Consider the following 20,644-nt stretch of genomic DNA (forward strand, 5'->3'; position numbering starts at 1 on the left):
GATCAAGGCAAAGACTATAAGGGTTGTGTAGGACTTTGTGGGAAATGAAATCCTTTGGTCAGAACACACACTCCATCCCCTTTGCTATACTCCAAGCCTACATCATCAGACCTCCCTACCTCCAATCCCCACAACACACTCAAACTGTTGAGATGATGGGTCAGCAGAACACACTCTCTTTCAATTACTAGAAGATAAAAAAAATGAAGAACCATAAATATGAGTTAATCTGCAGTTGGGAAAGACATTATGTATGACTTTAGCCATGTTTACTCATGCCACAAACCATGCCAGACAGTTTCAGACATTTGATGAATACAACTGTCTTTGATAAATGCCAAAAAACTGATTCATTTATTTAAAGCATATTAACTTGTTCTTTGGCAGTATAACTCCTAAATCGTTATGCTCGACCATGACTAAAATACCATATCAGGTGATTGAAACTTCCATAGATGCTATACTCTCCCATATTTGCCTTCCATCCCTAGGATATCCTGGAAAATTCTGGGTTTGATGGTTTGTGTGCCTTACCTGCTCGCCTACCTTCTGTGGTGGTGACCCACCAAGTCTATAAGCTCAACATGAGTTAAATTTCCCAGAAACAACTGCATTTATATATATGTGACTAACATTCTAAACATGCAACAATTCATGCTTAGGAAAAATTATTCGATTACGGTCATCCATTTCACAGGGATAGAAGCTGGCCCCTGCTACGTCATAATCAGGTATAAATATTATCCAAATATCTCATAAACTTTTGAGAAGCTAAAGATCTGTTTGATTTATCATTAACAAAGGGGTATGACCTCTTCCTTCAGTGTTGCTAAAGGATCCAAACTTTCTAACTTTGCAGATAAAGGGACTTACCATACACTGGGATTTGGGTGCTACCTTATTATTTGTTGCTTTTTTAAGGGGTTAAGTTCTTAGGGACAGGGTAGTTGACATAGGTGTGTTCCACCCAGACCTAATTTTTTAGGGTCAATGTGCACATCCTTGGCTGCTGATGACTCACGGGGAAGGTCCTCAGCTAACTGCAGGACACTGCTTCACCCGAAGTTATGCCCCCAGAAGGGGTTGCTATCTGCCAACAATTAGAGATACAAAGGTCTAGTCCCTTGCCTCAACTGCGGACAACTCAGAAGGGCCTTCCCAGCCCCAGAGCTCCCCATAAGGAAAGCTGAGACTTCAGATGCAAGCCCATCGCTGGTCAGCTTCTCCTCTGCCCAACCCCGCCACCCTCTTTTCCTCACCCCTAAAATCCTTCAGTACCCAACTCCCAATCTCAGTGTGCTTCCTGCAAACCCAGTCGAACACAGGCAGAATGTTATTTTTTAAATTGTTCTGAAGAAGTTACAGGCCCCAGAAGGACATGTTCTATCAGAAGTCCTATGAAGGCCGAAAACAGTCTTTGAAAAATACTGTGATTCAGTTTAAAAATTACAAACTTTTGATAATCTATCTAGATCACTTTCTGAACACCAACCCAATACAGTCAACAGGAACAGGAGTTAAATGATGTCCCAGAATATCTCAGGTTCACAAATATGGGAGGTGAGACATTGTCAGGCTAGTGATTTACACATCACAACATCATGTGGCATTGAAAACTGACATCAGAGCACAGGATGCCAGACCTGTGGTTCTCAACCTTAACCATTAGAGTATGCCCCTCTCCGCCTAAGATATACACGCTTTATAACCTCGACGCCTAGCAAATCCTTATTCTAAAGGTATTGGAAAATAACAGTCCTATATATAAATATGAAAATGAGTCCTGAACACTTTTTTCCCAACGTTTCACACTTTTAATAACAGGGAACAGTTCCTGGAGCTGAGAGATTATTGATGACTTTGCAGTATTTACTATACCCTCAAGAAAGTGGCTGGCAGACAGGCCTGAGCAGGAATCAAGACCTACTACCACCGCGTTGCCCAGAACACAGCCCCATCTTCTAAAATATTTCAAGGAACTACCTAGTAGTCATCCAAGCACTAGTCAATTTTAGGGCCCAGGGATGGGTTGAGGATTTCATAGGACTACAAATCAGAGGAAAAGCAGGTACTTGCATAGTGTCTGTATCTTATTACCAGAGGTTTGGGTTCAGAATGTTAAAAACGTAGATAATGTACTTTATATAAAAAACTCGACTTAAATTCATTCTACTGCTTAATGTCTTACAGCTTTTTACACTTTGTCTCATTTGACCCTCACAGCCCTCCCTTGAGGGCTAGGCTGGTATTATTATCTCAATTGTGTGACTGATGAAGTGACTTGCATAGGATCGCACAACTGATCAATGTTAGGATCAGATTGTCAGATTCTTGGTTCAGGGTTCTTTCCTATAAAATTCTGCCAATTTGCAATTTTTCTATATATTTCTCCAGGTTTGTGTGCAAAGCCCCAAAACTCTGTCTCCTTCCTTCTCCTTTCCTGGCTCCCACCTTCATACTCCAGATCTATATTTGATAGGAACAAGGACTATCAGTAGTCCTAAAATGGCCACAAACCACAATCAAAGGTGCCCCTATCTCTCGCTCTTCCTTCCATCTTTCTCTCTGTGACTCACAACAATCCAGACTCTGTTAATACAGACCATGACTTATGAAGTTGTGGCTGTCAAGAGGCTGAGGTCAATATCTGTGACAAACCTAGTTCATGTCAGTCACATACACAAGGGAGGGTGGAGAGCTTTAAGCAGCTCACTGATTTCTTAGACCCAGTCATCGTTCTTGGGAAAATGCCTTTTACCCTGGTCAGTAGTTTTTGCTACTGTTATCTGAAGCACTCGGTGGGTTTCACTCTTGCCAAGTTGGCATTCCATTTCTGCAATGAGAAAATGCATGGACAGAAGAGATCAGATGGGGATTTTCATGGTGTCAGTAACAGAAGCAAGCATCTCTCTGCTTCAAGTGGATGCATTACAGCTTGTAGGAGTGTTAATGAGAGCTAATTACTCCATTTACTCCATAAGCCAACCAGCCAGCAACAAGAAATGCCTGGTAAAACTTGCTGGGTTCTCAGGCTTTGTTTTGAAAGGCTGTTGCCAAACCGATTTGGCTGAAGTGATGGGTACAGGGCTGCCTGACTGGATTGTTATCTCAGGATCACAAAACATAGACTCTAGTCCTTTGTATCCTGTAAATCAATAGTCAAGTCGGCACCAATTTTATTCTTCCAGACTTAATCTACACTCTTTACCATTATCATTACTACCTCTGCCCTCAAATGTCCAGGTTGGCTGTAAATTTAAAAATCAAATAGGCCTGGAATTTTAGGAAAACAATTGCCTACTGACCATTAAAACTGAGTGTGGCCTTTTACAATTCCTTACACTCAGTTTACAATAGTCACAAGATTTGGCCAACAATTTACTCACTTTGATCCTTGACCTCCAGACAGAAGGAATTTAGAAACCATGTAAATTTCACTTACTGATATTTAACTGTATCCATGTTTTATGCAAAGCACATATAACATATGGCATGAAGTATATAAAAATGCAACTAATTTATGAATGTATATAAATTATATTTTAAAAGGCTTTCCCATCCTTGTCTCTCCATTCCTTCCAAAGGGTTGGAGGAAGTGAAAAACCACAGGCAACAGATCTAAATTTCCCACAATAGGATTGAGGTTAGTTATTAACTCCATAAAGCCCCATCCACGTTAACCTTTCCCATATTCCAATTTACTAAGATAGTATCTTGTTGAAAATACAACCCTGGCTTTGGGGACAAAAAAAAAAGAAGGTCCAAGACATATCTTAAAGAAGATTCCTCAAAGGTGTTATCTTTAACTCCACAGAAACAAGACTCCATTGGATTATGATATAATTCAAAGATAACAGCATCTATAATTACTTGTCTTAATTTAATAAAATGGAAAAGCCTGAGTAAACATACAGTAGAAGTTAAATTGCAAGGCAACTTTCATGTTGAAATTCTGTAGACAGAATAATTATCAATGGAGTTCTTTTTATGTGGCTAACGAGGTCTATCTAGCATAAGACCCATCAAATCTAACCCATCTTGTATGTGGTATAAAGAAAACAAAAATTTACTCCAACTTTTTTCCTGAGTTATTTAACAACTTTATCTTTTTTCATGATCTTCTACGATCTTTTTGTTGTTGTTGTTAAAGACTGTTCTGTTACCTGAATGTTTATGATACATTGACAAGTAACTACTACTCCATAAATGATGCCAAAATTCCCAACTACCTCTAAAAAAATGACTGGGTTAGTGCTCTTACAAAGAGCTGTCTGTGCTTTTTACACACACAGATAAAATATGTTTTATTTTAGCTGTGAGAACAGTCCTAAGCTCGGGATCTTCACAAAATTCTCCAAGCAGAAGGATTTTAGAGAAGGAGGTGACATCCGCAACAGGAAAGAAAAACTACTGAACAGGAAAATAAGAAGGTCAGATAAAAAAATATTTCCTGCACTTAAATATACATGATATTTACTAAAATTTCACAAGTCTATCAGAGTTACCAGTTATTTGACAATTTTTAAACAAAAAAGAACTAGTATTTTCAGCTTTGGAACTAGGAAACAATCGTTACTGAGCTCCTACAATGAACAAGTACTGTGCTAGGCACCTTGAATATATTATCTCAATTTAATCTTTCCAGTATTCTTACAGGGTAGACACTGTTGTCCCATCTTACAGATGAGAAAACTGGGCTCAGGTTGGGAAAGTAACAAAGTCATGATGTTAAAACATGACTATGTTGAGATTCCATCCAAGATATGTCTTCCTGCAAAACCTAAAACGTTTGCTGCTACCCTCTGCCCAATAGCACCACCAAGAAATTACAACCAAAAACTACAATGATAGAATTATTTCATAAGTAGAGAGGATCAGCTCTGGAGTCAGATGCTCTAGATTTTAATTATACATCTATTGAGTGATGGTTTCCTCCAAATTAATGGCAATGAAAATAATATTTAACCTCATAAGGTTGAGGTGAGAAGCATATAAAAAGGCTTCAGTGAAAGGGCTTTGCAAAACAGATAAGCACTTGTTGTTATTGTTACCTCCCTATTCAACCTTCTTGGCTAATGCAGCAGCAGAACTGCAACAAGGCTGTGAGCTTGTGAGCCCACCCACAGGGCAGGGAGTTACCTTGACCAGGCTGAGCGAGACAGAGGCTGCAGCCCAAAAGAAAAACCAGAAGGGGTGAGGACTGGAGGGGACTTGGCCACAGTCTCTGCTCAATCTACCTTCTCATGCGCTAAACAAATTTTTAAAAATGTAGAACAGCTGCTTGTCCCAGACACTGGGGCTCTTTGGGAATCTATGGAAGGCCCCTACCCTTAATAAGTTCATTTCCACCCTGAGGGAAAGTAAATACAAAACCAAACCAAAGGAGCCTTGGCCAAACAAGCCTCATCTTTTTTCCTTTTTCAATAAGTACTTGAGGCCCATTTATCTTCATTAGGAAACTCTATAGTGGTCACTTCCGGATAGAATTTTAAGCACTAATCACACAGCATATTGACTTCCAGAGCAGAAAGCATTCATTTCCGTACAGACAAAAGAAGGTTGAATACCCCAGGTGGAAAAGACAATCAATAGCTTTAAATACATAAAAAATGTAAACTTCCACATGACATGACTAAAAACAAAATTAAAAGACAAACAAAAAAAATTAGGAAAAAAAACTCAGTGAAAATAGTTGCAGTAATTATGAGAGAGGGTTAATAAAGGCAAATAAGTGAAATACATAAACCAGAATTTATGATAAATAAGAAAAATACTAATACCCAATAAATAAAATAGGCAAAGTACATAGTTTGTTAAATAGGAAATATAGCCAATATTCATATAAACATGTTTGGTCTCATTAATATAAAAGAAAAAAAGAAAAGAAAAACAAAATGGTCCTAAAAAATCATCGAATATTATTAAAATGAGATTAGAACTCTGTTACTGGCAGCAAAAATTAGTAGAAACTTTAAGCAATTGACAGCAATATTGATCGAGATGTCCATACACATCCACATCCTTGGTTCTACTTCTGATTATCCTTTGTAAAGATAAGAATAATACACAGAAAATGTTGACTGCATAAAGACACTCATCAAATATTGAAAACAGGCTATATGTTCTGCAGTGGGGTTAAATAAATCATGAGATACCGATAGAATATTTTACAGTCCTTAGAAAAAATATTTACAGATATTCCAGTAGTTTGAGGAAGGCAAATCAAATAGGTTAAGGGAAAAAAAGGACAAAATCATATACTCTGAATATTTCAAATATGGAAAAAAATGTATAAATGAGAAAAAGATAAAAGAAACAGAAGTGTGTGGTAGAATGACTGATGACTTTTTTTTAAACTGTCTTTCTGGTTTTTTCTCTACTACTTAAATCTTCATATATTACTTTTATAATAACAAAAATTTAAATAACCTCAACTGCAAATCTACAATAAACAATAGATGGAAATCCAACAGCTCCCTAAGCCACTCTCACAAATACCAAACACTGTGCAACAGGCAAGGGAAGTAGTAAACAAGGGGAAAGGTGGCTTTGTTTAAAATCTAGGGCTAGAAAAACATTAGTTTCTTGATATAAAAACAAAAACTTCATGTCCCCTTATTAAAACATTTTTTTTTTTTTTTTTGAAATTCACTAACCAAAACATTCTCTACCAGATTTAAACCCACACACCAAAATTATCTCCACAGGACAAACTAGCTAATAAGCAAGCAGGAAGTTTACCAGGAACACCCTAAAAATTAATAATTGTTTTTACAGCTCTGATAAATCCATGCCAGCTCATGTTAGTACACAGTGTAACACACAATCTCAGTGAGTCTGTCGTCACTTCTAAATAGGAGAGCATGAAATCCTTGGCATAAGGCTCTTCCTTGGCAAGTATTATAGATGCTGCTGAAATTAAGCCTTTTGGGGTTCACCCTCTCGAAAGCAGTTGTAATCTTCAAGCTAGTTTTCCTAGAGTAACAGTTAAATAGGTCAAACTCATTGCATTCATTATCGTGTTTTATATTCACAACCCTGTAAGGCAGGGCTTCTCAACTATGGTACTATTGACTGTTCGAGCTGGGTAATCCTTTATTATACCGGGCTGTCCTGTGTATTGTAGAGTGCCCAGCATCCCTGTATTCTACTCACTAAATGTCAGTTTTCCCTCCACCCTGAGTTGCGACACCAAAAAATATTTCCTGGCATTGGCAAATGACCCTTCCAGGGCTAAATCACCCCGGCCGAAAATCATGCTACAAAGTATGTACTGTTATTGGTCTCATTTTACAATTAAGGAAAACGAGGCACAGCTATAGGCGCATCTAACTCTAAAGCTCAAGATCCAAAACTCTTGATTGTAGTTGTGCACAAGTAGGAGGCAAATCTTATAGTATCAATGATACACACTTATCTTTTCTACTTGAGTCTCCTTGGCATCCTCAGAGCCTCATCTAGGCCTCAATACATATTAAGTGAACCATTACTCTCATTACATACACATCGTTGAGTCCCTGCTGGGTAACAGGACTTGGCAACAAAAGCACAGTCGTGGCTTTCCAAAAGTTTATGATCTATTTGAAGAAATAAGACATAAGCAAAGGTAATTCATTTAGAGTGTCAATTTTGGAAAAAACTCTGTTTACTCGTCTGTAAAATGGAGGTACCGCTCGTGCTGCCCTCATAATTCACTGAGATAGTACAACCAAAGTTCCCTTCATGAAGTACAATTTCGAAGACCAACGACATACCAAATTCATGACAATAAATAGGCACAGGCGTTGGAAGAATCATAGCATCCTGGAATCACCGGGCTGGAAGGAATCTTCGAAAATGACCTAAACTCAGTGCCGACTTGGTACTGAACATTTAAAATCCACGAATTCCATTACCCACTTCCAGCAGAGTTCGTGGGCTGAGCTCTGATTGAGGCTCTCATCCCAGCAAAGGTTTCCTGAACTGCTTTAAGAGGGCCTAGAGGAAAAAGGAGGGTTTAGGCAAAGAGCAGAACCAAAAGGAAAGTAAAAAGGTTGAGGAAACGGACTTAAAGCACTCCGGGAGTGCAGACTCTTGTCTGAGCACAGGGGACAAGGAAAGACAAACTTGGAGAAAGAGGTCAAGCTCAGAAGTGGTCACCAAGTGACCTAAGGGTGACCAATGGTGACACTGGCCAAGTGAGACTTAAGAAATATTTCTCCTACAACAACAACCGACGGCTGCTGCAAAGCATACAACTGATTTACATTAGGAAAGTAGAGAACTTCTCAGACTGAAAGATGGGCATTGGAATTGCTTCACAGCATTCCCTAAAAACAACAGGCAGATACTGGCTTTAAATTTACATAAGTGAAAATGATTTGGCCAGAAAAGAGTCTATCTGCCCTAAAAGCAAACCCCAATTATTTGTCCCCGAAGTCCACAAGTACCCCTTCCTGTTCTCTACAATACCAGCCCAGCACAAGAAAACAAGAGCCCAGAGAAGCCAGATCTTCTCTTTGTAAAATCTGAATTTTAATAGGTGAAACCTCCCAATCTTTAAGTCTCCCAATCTTTAAGTATCGGCTTAAATTTCTTAAAACACATGCTGCGCAGGTCAAACTTTCCTCCATTCAGTCTACACAGTAGGACTCTGCTGTAAGCTAGAGTTCATGGGAGGTCAAAAAAAGCTTTGCAGCAGGCAAGGTGGCCTCACACCAAAGTTTTATTTGAAAGATTTGTCTAGTCATGAGGTATAGAATACAGGGATAAAACTAACTGCAGGGGTCCAGGAAGAAGACAATTACAGGGTCTATATCAGAGATGAGTCAAGCAGACAAAAAGAGAAAGGTTTAATATCAGTATCTTTACTTTTTTTTTTTAACGCCTACAGCACCTGGTATTTCTAGGTGGCCTCCCATTCAAGTACTAACCAGGCCCAACCCTGCTTAGCTTCTAAGATCAAATGAGATTGGGCTCATTCAGGGTGGCATGGCCGTTGACTGTTAGTATCTTTAATGGCACTTTTTTCCTGCTTTCTGAACAAGGGGCCGGACACGCATTTTCATTTTACACTGGGCTCCACAATTATGTAGCTGGCCCCATGGAGAACCATTAAACTCAAGAATATGATGCCTATCTAAATATGCTACACACACTTGAATAAGTTTTTATAAATGCCTTTCAAAGAAACCCTTAAGAGACCCAGCTATGGATTGATGGGAGTGGTGCTGATTTTAGTACCAGGCTGTTAACTACTGAATTGCTTCGGTCCTTTTCTTCCATGCCCCTAATGTTATCACAACAACAAATCTGCCAAAACATCTCAACCCAACATCTTTCCAACTAAAGAGCTCTCTAGAAATAATTAGCTGAACTGAAGACTAAAGAAAAACTTACCAGCAGTAGCATTTAACACAGAGGTCTCTGCTGGGCCACTCTCTTCCTTAAAGTATTCCTGGGGCTTTGGTGGTTCGGTTAGAACCAAACCCAGGCCGTGTTCCAGAATGGGCTATTTCTCACCATTGAGAGTGCTCAGGTTTTCCCTGGGAACTGCTTCTGCAAACCATTAAGTCTGGTTGTCTAAAGATTCTTCCTTTATATACAGTCAGGTATTCCTTTGTCTCATTTCATTCTCTTCTTCCTTTTTGTACTGCTACTTTCCACCTCAATAAATTAATTTCTTGCCTGGAGACACATCCTGGCAAATGTGTCAGTTTGTGTTGTTTAGATGAGACACTTCTGCCACTCTTTCAAATTTTTCCTCTGTACCAATAACCCCAAAAGCCAGCCTTGCAGGAGCCTGAGTTACTTGTCTATAAATTCCATTTCACTGCCTCCCATTAAACTGAAAAAAAAAAAAAATGCAGACTGCCTAAGGTAAACTTATTCAATTTATCTCTTTCGATCACATTTTTTTCCATTTTCCCCAATCCTTTCTTCCACCCCATCTGAAGAAGAAGGGTTCTTATGCATTTCAAGGTTAACCTGCCACTCTCTGCTTGATTTTGAATCTATCCCTGTCCTTCTCCCTCAGACTTTGTACCCATCCATTCACACCTTTCTTTCTGATCACCCTCTCTACGTGTACCTGACTCAAACCGAAGCTATGATAGCATGGCTCTCCTTGTTCAATTCCTTGAAAGATTGAGCTAACGAGGGCACCTGTAATTCATCATCTGCCATGTATTTCTCAAATTTTGGGCACTCTGGATTTCACCTCTATTGTGCTACTGTAACTGATCTCCAAGTTCACAAATGAGCTTGCAGCTAGACTTGGGCAGTTTCTCAGACCTGTTCTTGTAATAGGTCTGCAGCACTGGACGGCACGGAATATCCACTTCTGTTGGGTGTGCTTCTTCCCTTTGTCACAATCATCTTCCACTTCTCTGGTCATTCCTGCTCTATCTCCTATAGCAACTTTGCTTTGGCCTGACCATATCTGAATGTCAAAGAGTTCCCTGAAGGCTATATGCAGTAAGTCCTCACTTAACATCGTCAGCAGGTTCTTAGAAACTGCAACTTTAAGCAATATGACATACAAGGAAACCAATTTTACCACAGGCTAATTGATATAAAGAAGAGTTAAGTTCCTATGGCTTATTTCTGGTCACGAAACATCACGTAACTAAATGAAGACCTAAACACTTCTAATATTAAACAATGAAATAAATGTGAGCTATACACACATTTTGGAAAGATCAATAAAAACCAGTAAGATCATTATTTTCCAACCCACTTACTCCAGTTCAGGGTCCAGGTGGCTAGAACCTCTTTCATGAGCAGCTCAGGACGCCAGGCAGGAAGCAACCCTGGACAGGACGCCTTTCCATTGCAGGGCACACTCACACAAACCCACACTCAGACTGGGACAACGTGGACACACCAGTTCACTTCATGTGCACATCTTTGCGGTATGGGAGGAAACCAGAGAAAATGTACACAGACATGGGGAGAACATGTGAACTCCGCACAGTGATCCTGGCTGGGAAGCAACTTTTTTCCCCTCAAAGTTATAACAAAACGTTATTTAGGACCTGTTATACTTACTTTTTATTCTACATCCTCTTCTTTGGCAAGTTTGCCTACTCTCATTCTTTATGGACATGATCCATCAATCTAGGGTTTTGCCTAAACTCCAAACCTAAATTTCTAATTCTTAACATTGTCATGTGGATAAGATCAACCAGCTATTTAATAGCTTTTAACATGCCAAGTGCAGAACTAAGCCAGAGGCAGAAATATGAAGAGGCTGAGGATGGTGACCCTGGAGACTGTACCTACCTGCAATTAAATCCTGAGTCCAACACCTACAATCCGTGCAACCTGGGAAACTCGATTAGCCTCTCTGTGCCTCAGATTCCGCACCTGTAATACAGAAATAATAATAACAATACTTTTTCTTAGGGCTGATGTAGGGATTATATCTAAGTTAAAATATGTAAGGTGTTTAGAACTGTGCATGGTACAGACCAAGTGGTGTGTTAGCATTAGCTATTATTGTTGGTTATTCTCCTAAAACCCTGAGACAAGTACTATTATTTTATCCTTTTGCACACTGAGAAAACAGATAGGTTATTGTGGCATGATAGAATCTCAAACCCTAGATGTTCAAATCGTAATTCATCATGTTTCCCATTAAAATTCAACTTCTGCTTTGTGCCTTTCTTGATTAAGGATGTTCTATCCATCCCCATCCCCTTTGCCACCTACAACCCAACTAGCTCCGACATACTAGTTCCAGAGTCATCTTTATAAAATAATAGTTCTCATATCCCTCCTTACCTTACACCAAAAAATTCTCATTTTAAAGCATAATCTTATCATTCTCTTTAAAATCCTCTAAGATCTGGCTCCAGTATATCTTACTTGTTTTAATAATATTGATCTTTCCATCTTATCTTTCTCTAAAACTAATCTCACTATATTCTACGTTCTGCTCCAAACCCAAGTTTGTTCATCTCCCCGCACTATCTCCTCAAAATCTCCTACTCAGCCATCAAAGGCCATTCAAACCTCACCTCCTCTAGTGGGGCCCCACTAAACCCAATCCTGTGCTCAAGTGACTAATCTAGTTCATAGCAAGATCTTCCCCACCTATCGCCAAAGGCCCAACAAACTGATTTTTTTTTTAACTTTAATACTTTTTATATTTCAAGAGTAATGCATGACTGATGTAAAACAGACATTAATATGCTGTTAAAAAAAACAAACAACTAAAGGCCCCTTCGTTTTCCCTGCCATCCTAATCCCATCCCTCACAAATCATTTAGTAATTTTTCATGCACTGACAAATATAAACTATGTATGTGTGCCTGGTTGCTTTTTTCTTAAAATATTTATCACAGGCATCTATAGAAGTCAGTATATTTTTGCAACTTTTTAACAGTTAAATAGTATTCTAAATCTGTCTTTTATTACAATTATGTAAAAGGATCATCCCCTTTCTGCCCCATCTCCTGCACGTGAATATTCTTAAGGGTAAATATCATCTTTGTTTGTCCTTACATCTCCAAGAGGACCTCCTACCAAAGCCAAGAATTGCTTAACAAATGTTCAATGAAATACTAACATCTGTCATCAACAGTGCTCATTGTGTGTAAAGAAAACAGCTGTTAGTGCTCCACATATATTAGCATATTTAATTCTCATAACCACTCGAAAATTCCCATTTCAGAGAAGGCAAAATCACACAGCTAGTAAGGACAAAAGATTCTAATCTACGTTTGTCTGATTCTGGAGCCCACCCCCTTCATCCCTATGCCATATCTAAAAAATTTTCATAAGGACATCCTTTGCTTTTTCAGCCAAAGTTGGAGAACAGAAGAGCTCCAAGTATTCTGGTTTAGGCAGGTGAGACTGAGGATAAGAGATGGATGCAGCTTTAAAGCCAACCTACCATTGAGCCATTCAACCTACTAGAAGTTGAATTACTAGCCTCCCCCTCTTCAGGCTCCCCACGACACTCTCCTTCAGTAACAGCTGCCACCATTTGTTGAAAATCTGTCATTATTATTTCTATTAGTAATTTCTAATTATTTCTAATACTGACAAAAATGCTATGAGATAAAAATCAGTACCACCATTTTATAGATGAGAAAACTGAAACCCAGAGAAGTTGAATCACTTGCCAATATTAGACGTAATAAACAGCAAAGCCTGGATGCAGGTTGAGGGTCTGTAGGGCTCCAAAGTTCAACCCCCACCCCCCACCACTTTTTTTTTTTTTTTGTCATACAGAATGCTGCCTTCTAATTCTTAGAGAAAAGATAACCTATGACTTTTTAAAAATTTAAACCCAGTTAAGATCACGTTTGATCTCACTTCTGTGGTTTAACCAAATTTTCTTTTTCTCACAAAAAGTCAAGAGACGGGCAGAAGAGGTCTGGTACGGCAGTTCCAGAATGCCATAAGCTTCTCAGCCTGCTTACCCCTCAAGTTTCTTGTCTTTGGGCACAAGATGGCTTCTCCACTTAGAAAACAGCATCCATGTTCCAGGGAGGAAGAAGTACAAAGAACAAAAGTCCTAACAAGTGGATGCATCGAGGTCATCCCCTTATAAGAGCTTTCGGGGGGAGCCCCACCCAGCTACTTACATCTCATTGGTGAGGGCTATGTCCCTTAGACACCCTTAACTGCAAGAGATTCTGGAAAATCAAGTTTTTTGTTTTTTAACGGGCCAGGTTGGCCAATCGAACCAAATGGCTTCAGCTGTTATGAAGAAGGAGGTGGAATGAGTATGAGTTGGGCATCTAGCTGCGTTTGCCTCACAGGGTGATATAAGAGTGCAAGTCATCCTAGAGAATCAAGGTCCCTTGAGGAGAGAAAAGCAATACAAGAACCTTAAGTCTGTGTTGAAAAACCCTCTTGGTTGTGCAAAGTCACACACTGATGGGGATGGAGGCTAAAGAATGTGAAAATTTTACAAAAGCAGCCAAGCAGCTGATCCTGAGGAAAAACGAAGTCTCAGGTGACTTTGCACAAATCACCCCGGCAGACTCACAGGTCAACCAGAGTGTTTCCTCTGAGTTGTCACTGTTTTGCTTCCTCCCGCTCACTCACCTCCCATGGTTAATGTACGTGAGAACCCACAAGCTCATTCGACTCTCCTATCGCTCAACAAGAAAAAAGTACAGCATGTTCAAATTCCCATTTAAACAAAACAAAATTATCTACTATGTGTTGTTATGAGAAACAACATCTTTAGAAAAAAATACGCATTGCAGGGACATTATTTAGGAAACTGCAGTCATACAATCGAGTTATATGAAGAAAGAAGGGATGGAGTTTTAGCCTTGTTTTCACTTTCTTTCAGATAAATTCAATAAACTTTCCTAATGAAAACTTTATACAACTTTGTGGTGGCAAGATGACATTCGTGTAAAGTACTATAAATGAAGAAGGGTGACAGAAAGCCAGCAAAAGGACTTCTATGAGTTAGATCCTAAGCACAGAAATACAAGATAATGTAGGCACATTATATGGTACGTATTACATTCATAGCATGGAAAAGTTAATATACTTCCCAAAGAGCCCATCTGCTTCTTTCCAAGAACTGCCCTGCTTGCCTAAAGAATTTGGTCACTAATTTATCAATGGACTTGCCACTGAAAACAGCATCCTTAGTCTCCCCTTGACCAGGTAAAATTACGTTTTCCTTTGTTAACAAAGACATACACACTAGGATTAAGCACATCTGCTCCCTTGAACATGCAACTGTTTTTATGTCAAATGCCTGATTTCCCTAAACAAGAGGTGAAAATACCTAGCCTTACTCTGGAGTTCATAGAGAGCCCATGAAACCTACGGCCAGGTCCAAACATTATAGTACTTCATCTTCTTCCTCCACGATCCATATTTGAGACGTGAGTCTTTGCCAGAAAGACTGCTATTCAATGCAATTAGAGTTGGTAAGATTCCTTCAAGTTATGGACATTTTTAGGTGCACCACTGTACAGAAACCACTAAATGATCTTCCTATTCTGAACTCATTCCACTTGCCAACAGAAACAAGGATGTGTGTGTGGGCCAGTCAAAATGTGAATCACACCAAGTTCCAGGAAGACATACAACCAAAGTTCAGTCACAAACTGTGACAACACACCCACCTGGACCACTGACTCCGAACCTGTATTTCACAAATCGAAGCTCTTCAAAGGCTACAGACTGGTACACGTTTCCCTCAGACCCTTTTCTCCCCTCAACAATGCTTAACAGGTCTACAAACCGAAAACTCCTGGAAGTACTCATTTTTTAAATCTAAAATCCAGTTGTTTGGTGTTCTAGATCCTTCAAAATGGGGAAAAAAGATTGAAGTAAAAGAAATCCTCTCCACTTGGCTTTTGGAAACATTAACAACTAACACCAAACTGGCATCAATAATGACTATATTTAAAATGAAGAGTATACAAGAAATAGAGGGGTCTTTGTATTTTGCAGGGAGGATTAGTTCAGTTTAGTTTTTTTAATCCATTAGCTCTACTTAATAAAGCATCACTCTTTGTGGTGGTGATCTATGTGACAAAAGCTGTAGGCTTTTGCCTAGCGAGAAGGTTCTGACATGCACCGCAATGAATTTGAGAAACAAATGACATAATATACTACAGATGCAGGAAACTGCACAAGCCATGAGCAATTTTTGGATAGTGTCAACTCTGGGACAGTTTGATGACTGATTTAATTATGACTGATTTAATTATTATCAACCTTTAGTAGAAGGAAAATGCTGGCTGGAGGACAGACTCCTTGTTTCCTGCATCTCCAAGCAACACACAGCTTCCCTAAACTTAACGTTTTGAATCTCACACTTAAACCCATCTGTTGGACCATGGCTAAAACAATAATCATAATCATGGGTCCCTGAAAGATTCACAATTGGCCGCTCAACTATTTTTCTCAACTTCAGAACGAATATGACTTTCCAGGGAAATCTCTGCTTCATAATGCAATATCTTTTACCTTGAAGCAGCGTTTCTTTTTTCAGTATATGTGCTGCCAAAGCGAGCACGAAGCAATGTTTCTTTAATAAAGAATCAAGACACAGGTCCAAATGTAAATGTATATTCGCTCATTAATTCACTCATTCACTCATTGTTTTGAAAAGGTAATTCAGATCAGGCCATGCAATATGAGAAACATGCAATATCTTTGAAAAGACAGAATGATGAATGAGGTCTTTTAGTTAAGAATTTGAAAAATGTGCTATTTGGGTTATAGGTACTTTTAAAAATGAGAGATGAAACTCGAAAAGCTAATTTTACTGTAACGAATTACTAATATAATCAAATTAGCTACAAAGATGAAAATATTTCATGAATATGAAAGATAAGTTTTAAAAAGAAGTGAGCTAGTCATTAACTGAGGGGGAAAAATGACCTGTTCTGATTTATCTCATGCTGGTACAGTGAGTGACAAAGGGACTACATAAACAGTAAACAAACTCTCACTCACTGAACTAGTTTCCCCAAAAATGGCTATGATGCCCTTGAAATTATGTACTATTGATCTGGAACGACAGTGTGCCCTGGATTTCAAGTCAACATTTGTCCACGAAGGCCAGATTATCTTTTCTTTTTTAAGAAGCTATCTGAACTATGATAGTTGCTGGTCAAAGGTAATTTAACCAAAACCTAAGCCTACCTTTCTCAACAACAAACATCTTTATTAAAGTTTTGTCCTTTAAAAGTAATGTGTTTTACTATACCGCATCTGCTTCATAAACACAGACCAAGGATGAGAAATACTGGTTAAAACTAAGTATGTAAAATTACTGTATGTAACATTACTGTTATTACTCAAAAAAACTGTTAATGAAATTTAAAGCTTTGGCATATTCAAGTCCCTAAGCCAGGACTAGTTTCTTGGAAAGAAAGCATAAATCTGAATTTGGCGCACCAGGATAACATCCTAAAGATATTCTTTACTTGACTGGTTTTTGCAACTCCATCTCTGAGTATTACAAACTGCAGTTTGAACACTCCATCGGCCAAGGCTCCAGTGATTTCACATCAGCGCACAGGAATTCCACATCACCTCCTCTTTCCTACTGGAAAACAGTGTTGTACGTGCTTCCTATAGAGCATAAATAGAAAAAACTTGTCCACCATTATTTCTGAGCCGTTATAATTTCTGTTCCAGAGTCCAAAACACAAACCAAAATTAAAATGTTCTGGTCTTTCTAGTAACGCACACCTTCCCTTTGCAAAAAGCTTGCTCTTTATCCACTCTGTGCTAATTAATTTTTTCAGGAATTAAGAACAAACAATACAGACCCAGCTAGTTTTATAAACAACAGCAAACAAAATATTTTTTTCTAGCTCTAGCTCTTTCTAGCTTGTCATCTGTGAAGTCCTATATCTCAACATTTTCTGATGGGTTTATTAGATGTAAGGCTGTGGCTTCTTTCCTCATGCCTTGGAAAAGCCCTTTCTTTCAGGCACCAGGGATACAGCTTTTGACTCACAGGAGGAAGTCCACGAAGTCCACACGAATTTCCTCCAGACCTGGCAACAGAAGGATCCTCACTGTGAGGGACAGTGGTAAATGAAAAGAGAAACTTGACTCAGGAGTCTGAGCCCATACATGTTTTTCCTTCTCCAAAAGAAAGAGAGCCTTAAGCAATGATAACTGAGGATTCTGAATCATTTTGTGGAGTTATTTTTCTCCCCTTGAAAAATCAATCACAACTAATTTGTGACCTGGGCACACAAAATCTCCAACCAGAAAAAAAAAAAAGAACAGGATTGAAACAAGAAATAAACAAAATTCAGAATTCTATACTCCCAGTTCTCAAAATATCTTTTCCCCCCAACAGGCAATTGGTTTCCCTAATTACTGAACTCGGACACTAAATCAAATTCTCATTCTATTGCTCCCTGAACTTCTTATTGAAAGGAAGGATTTGTTTTGGTCCCACATGTTGAGAAATGCCTGTTCCTATAATTATGAGTTTGTATGCCATGCCTTCTGCCACATTTCTCTGTTAAAACGCCCTTTTCTAAAAATGATCCCTGAAAATACAACTACCAGCCCTCATCCTTTTCTCAAGCAGCCACAGAACACAGATCTGAAGATCCTCAGCAGCCTTCCTAACCCCTCTAGATCAAAGTTGGCAACGAAAGGGATTCTCGCTTAAAATTTAAGAGTGAAAAAGAGTTGGAAGTTAGAAGTGTGCCCCCAAGAGACTAGCTTTCCCACAAGCTCAAGTGAATTTCTCACATCCTGACTAGACTACATAAAAAGATTTTTTATGCTGATATATAAGGATAACAATTATATTCTTTCATTTAAATCAATATGTAATATGCCATACAGGAACTAAAGAGATACAGAACTTTAGTTCTCTCTCAAAGAGCATCATTTTTCAGTCGACATTTCATAAATTTGGTGACATTGCTGAATAACACCCCCAACCCATCGACCTCCCCCCATACACACACATACACACACACACACACACACACACACACACACTCAAGTATTATTGGGAGACCAGAATGCGGGGGGTCTAATGACACAGACAAGACTTTACATGTCCACCCCTGGTGGTATTGGGAGCCCCAGGAGTTAAGTCCTACCCCCACCCGAAGAGTCCGTTCCCACTGGGAAACAGGAGTGAGTTGGAAAAGGAAATCGACCCAGGGAAAAGAAGGAGCAGCTGCAACACTCAGCTGCAACCATACAACGGTGCCACTTCCCTCCGGACTCCGAGAGGAGTTAAACACCCTTACCTGGGGGGTGGAAGCCGCCAGCACCAGTTCCAAAAGTTCTGGTTCACCTTCTGCCCGAGTTCAAAGCCCCGGCACTCTGGCCCCGCCGCAGGCTAGCAAACCTGAAGGCAGTCCCGTCCCGCTCCTGCCGTCCCCACCCTCTGGGCCCTACACCATGTCAGGAATCCGGGCAGGCACCGAGCTTGGAGCTGACATCACTCCCAGTTCCAGGTACCTCCCCCTCCCACTGCGGCCCTCTCTCCTCCCTCCCTGCAGGAATCAGCCAAAGAGAGTTCGCAAGGGGGAGGGGTCCGCAGCGCCCTGGCTCCCGCTGATTGGACCCAGTGACAGTCACTCAAAGGAGTCAACTAATTTTATACATTCTTTGCTGAGCCAGACTGGAGCTGGAAGTGGGTGTTGATGGAAAAAAAAAAAGGGGGGGGGGGGGGAATGCTGCCTTTCCTGCTATCTCTCAGGAAAGGAGCTGTATGGTGAAGAACCTTGCGGGTTGTGTTTTAAACTTTTCTTGGCATATTTACGGTATCCCAGATCAGAAATGAAACTAACCCACCCAAACCCCCTTTCTAAGGAAAAACAATTGCCTCTGTGTCACGGGCAAGTACGAGTCCGGCGGCGTGTGGAGCAGAAAATGGCTAGCTTTAAGTCAGGCAAATAAAGGAAAACGCCAGCTCACTCTGCTACCCTTTTATCTTGGGACTGCTGGGTGTTCCCGTAAATGGGAAATCTAGAACTTAAAAAGCACTTCGGGAAAATGTGGAAGAGAATGCTAGAAAAGGCGACCCAGCTCTGAATTGTTAACTTATCCTTGCAGCGATATCGACCATGTGGCTGCTTTTGCTGTTAGCGATGAAAATCAATCACACCACGCGAGCTTCCAGGCAAATAAATTTGAACCTCTAAAGTAAGAAAAATTACTATTTGCCTTTTTAAGAACCTTAACGCTCCTGTTTTCATGCACAACTGAAAAGGGGGGTAGATCTCACAACTGAGTACAACAAGCCACATGAGAATAATTACTGTTGAATGGAACCAATTGCAGAGGCTGAGCTATCAATTAAGAATAACTAACATTTACCATTGATGGACATCATGCTGTATAATCCCCTTGGCTAATAGAACAGAAAGATTCTCAGGAGATGGTTCTTTCAATTTGACTAATATCTGCTCCAAGGCAGAACTGAATGGAGGAAAGTGGCTCTATTCATATGAGATATAGGTAGCACGATATCCATCATCTTCTGTAAGTACAGTGAATTAATTATTGACTTTCTATTAATGTTTATGGCTTATTTTTGAGGGATGTGAATGTCACACATTTCGCCAGCCTGCCCAAAATGGTAGAGGGATGTAGACTCCAACATTGTGTCTGATTTAATCCTCACAACCATCCTGGCAAGTGAGTGTTACTGGCTCCTTAACATAAGAACAAAAGGTTCAGCAAGGTTGCATAACAAAAATTACTCCAGAAATGGAGTTGAAACCAAGGTCCATTCAACTCTAAAGCCATTTATTCTCTTTACTCTAAAGCAGTGATTGCATACAATCTGCACTCATTGAAACACTGTAATGTTTTTAAAAAATCCACAGACCCAGGCCATGCTCTCTGTTTGTCAGACCGAGCTATTCCAAGCTCCTAACTTATAATTCTTATTCCATTTTTTTCCAATTCTTTCTAGGTACCACTACAGGGTGAGTTTTCTAAAACACTGTTTGGTTTTGCCATGAATATCTTCCCCCTCTAAATCAACGCCTCCCTCATTTCTCTGTAATTCTTGGCTAGCCATTTAAAATTGTCCCTAATCTGGCCTCTATTTACCTCTCGCATCTTATCTCTCACTTCAGTCCTGGGAAATACTCTGCTAGAGTCAAACTGGTCTGCTCACAAATCTGTGCTCCATTCTCACCTCTGGCCCAACTGGAAACCCCACCCTTCTCTG

General features: G+C 39.7%; 1 protein-coding gene and 1 pseudogene across 10 annotated transcripts in view; both read right to left on the reverse strand.

Annotated features, from left to right (window-relative positions):
- PPFIBP1 (PPFIA binding protein 1) overlaps positions 1–18,918 on the reverse strand; it is a 144,685-nt gene extending 125,767 nt beyond the window's left edge. For 5 of the 10 annotated variants that reach the window (XM_036236764.1, XM_036236766.1, XM_036236767.1 and 2 more), the window contains exons 1-2: positions 18,708–18,917; positions 11,263–11,346 (exon numbers count right to left, since the gene is read on the reverse strand). The gene's annotated coding sequence lies outside the window, so the exon portion shown is untranslated. Of the gene's footprint in view, positions 1–11,262; positions 11,347–18,707 lie in introns of all 10 variants that reach the window. The other 5 variants (XM_036236771.1, XM_036236770.1, XM_036236769.1 and 2 more) reach the window with 2 other exon arrangements.
- Positions 8,864–8,982, reverse strand: LOC118614546 (annotated as a pseudogene).
- Positions 18,919–20,644: the final 1,726 nt, after the last annotated feature.

This window comes from Rousettus aegyptiacus, unplaced genomic scaffold, assembly GCF_014176215.1.
Source record: "Rousettus aegyptiacus isolate mRouAeg1 unplaced genomic scaffold, mRouAeg1.p scaffold_m13_p_2, whole genome shotgun sequence".
Classification (NCBI taxonomy): Eukaryota; Metazoa; Chordata; class Mammalia; order Chiroptera; family Pteropodidae; genus Rousettus; species Rousettus aegyptiacus.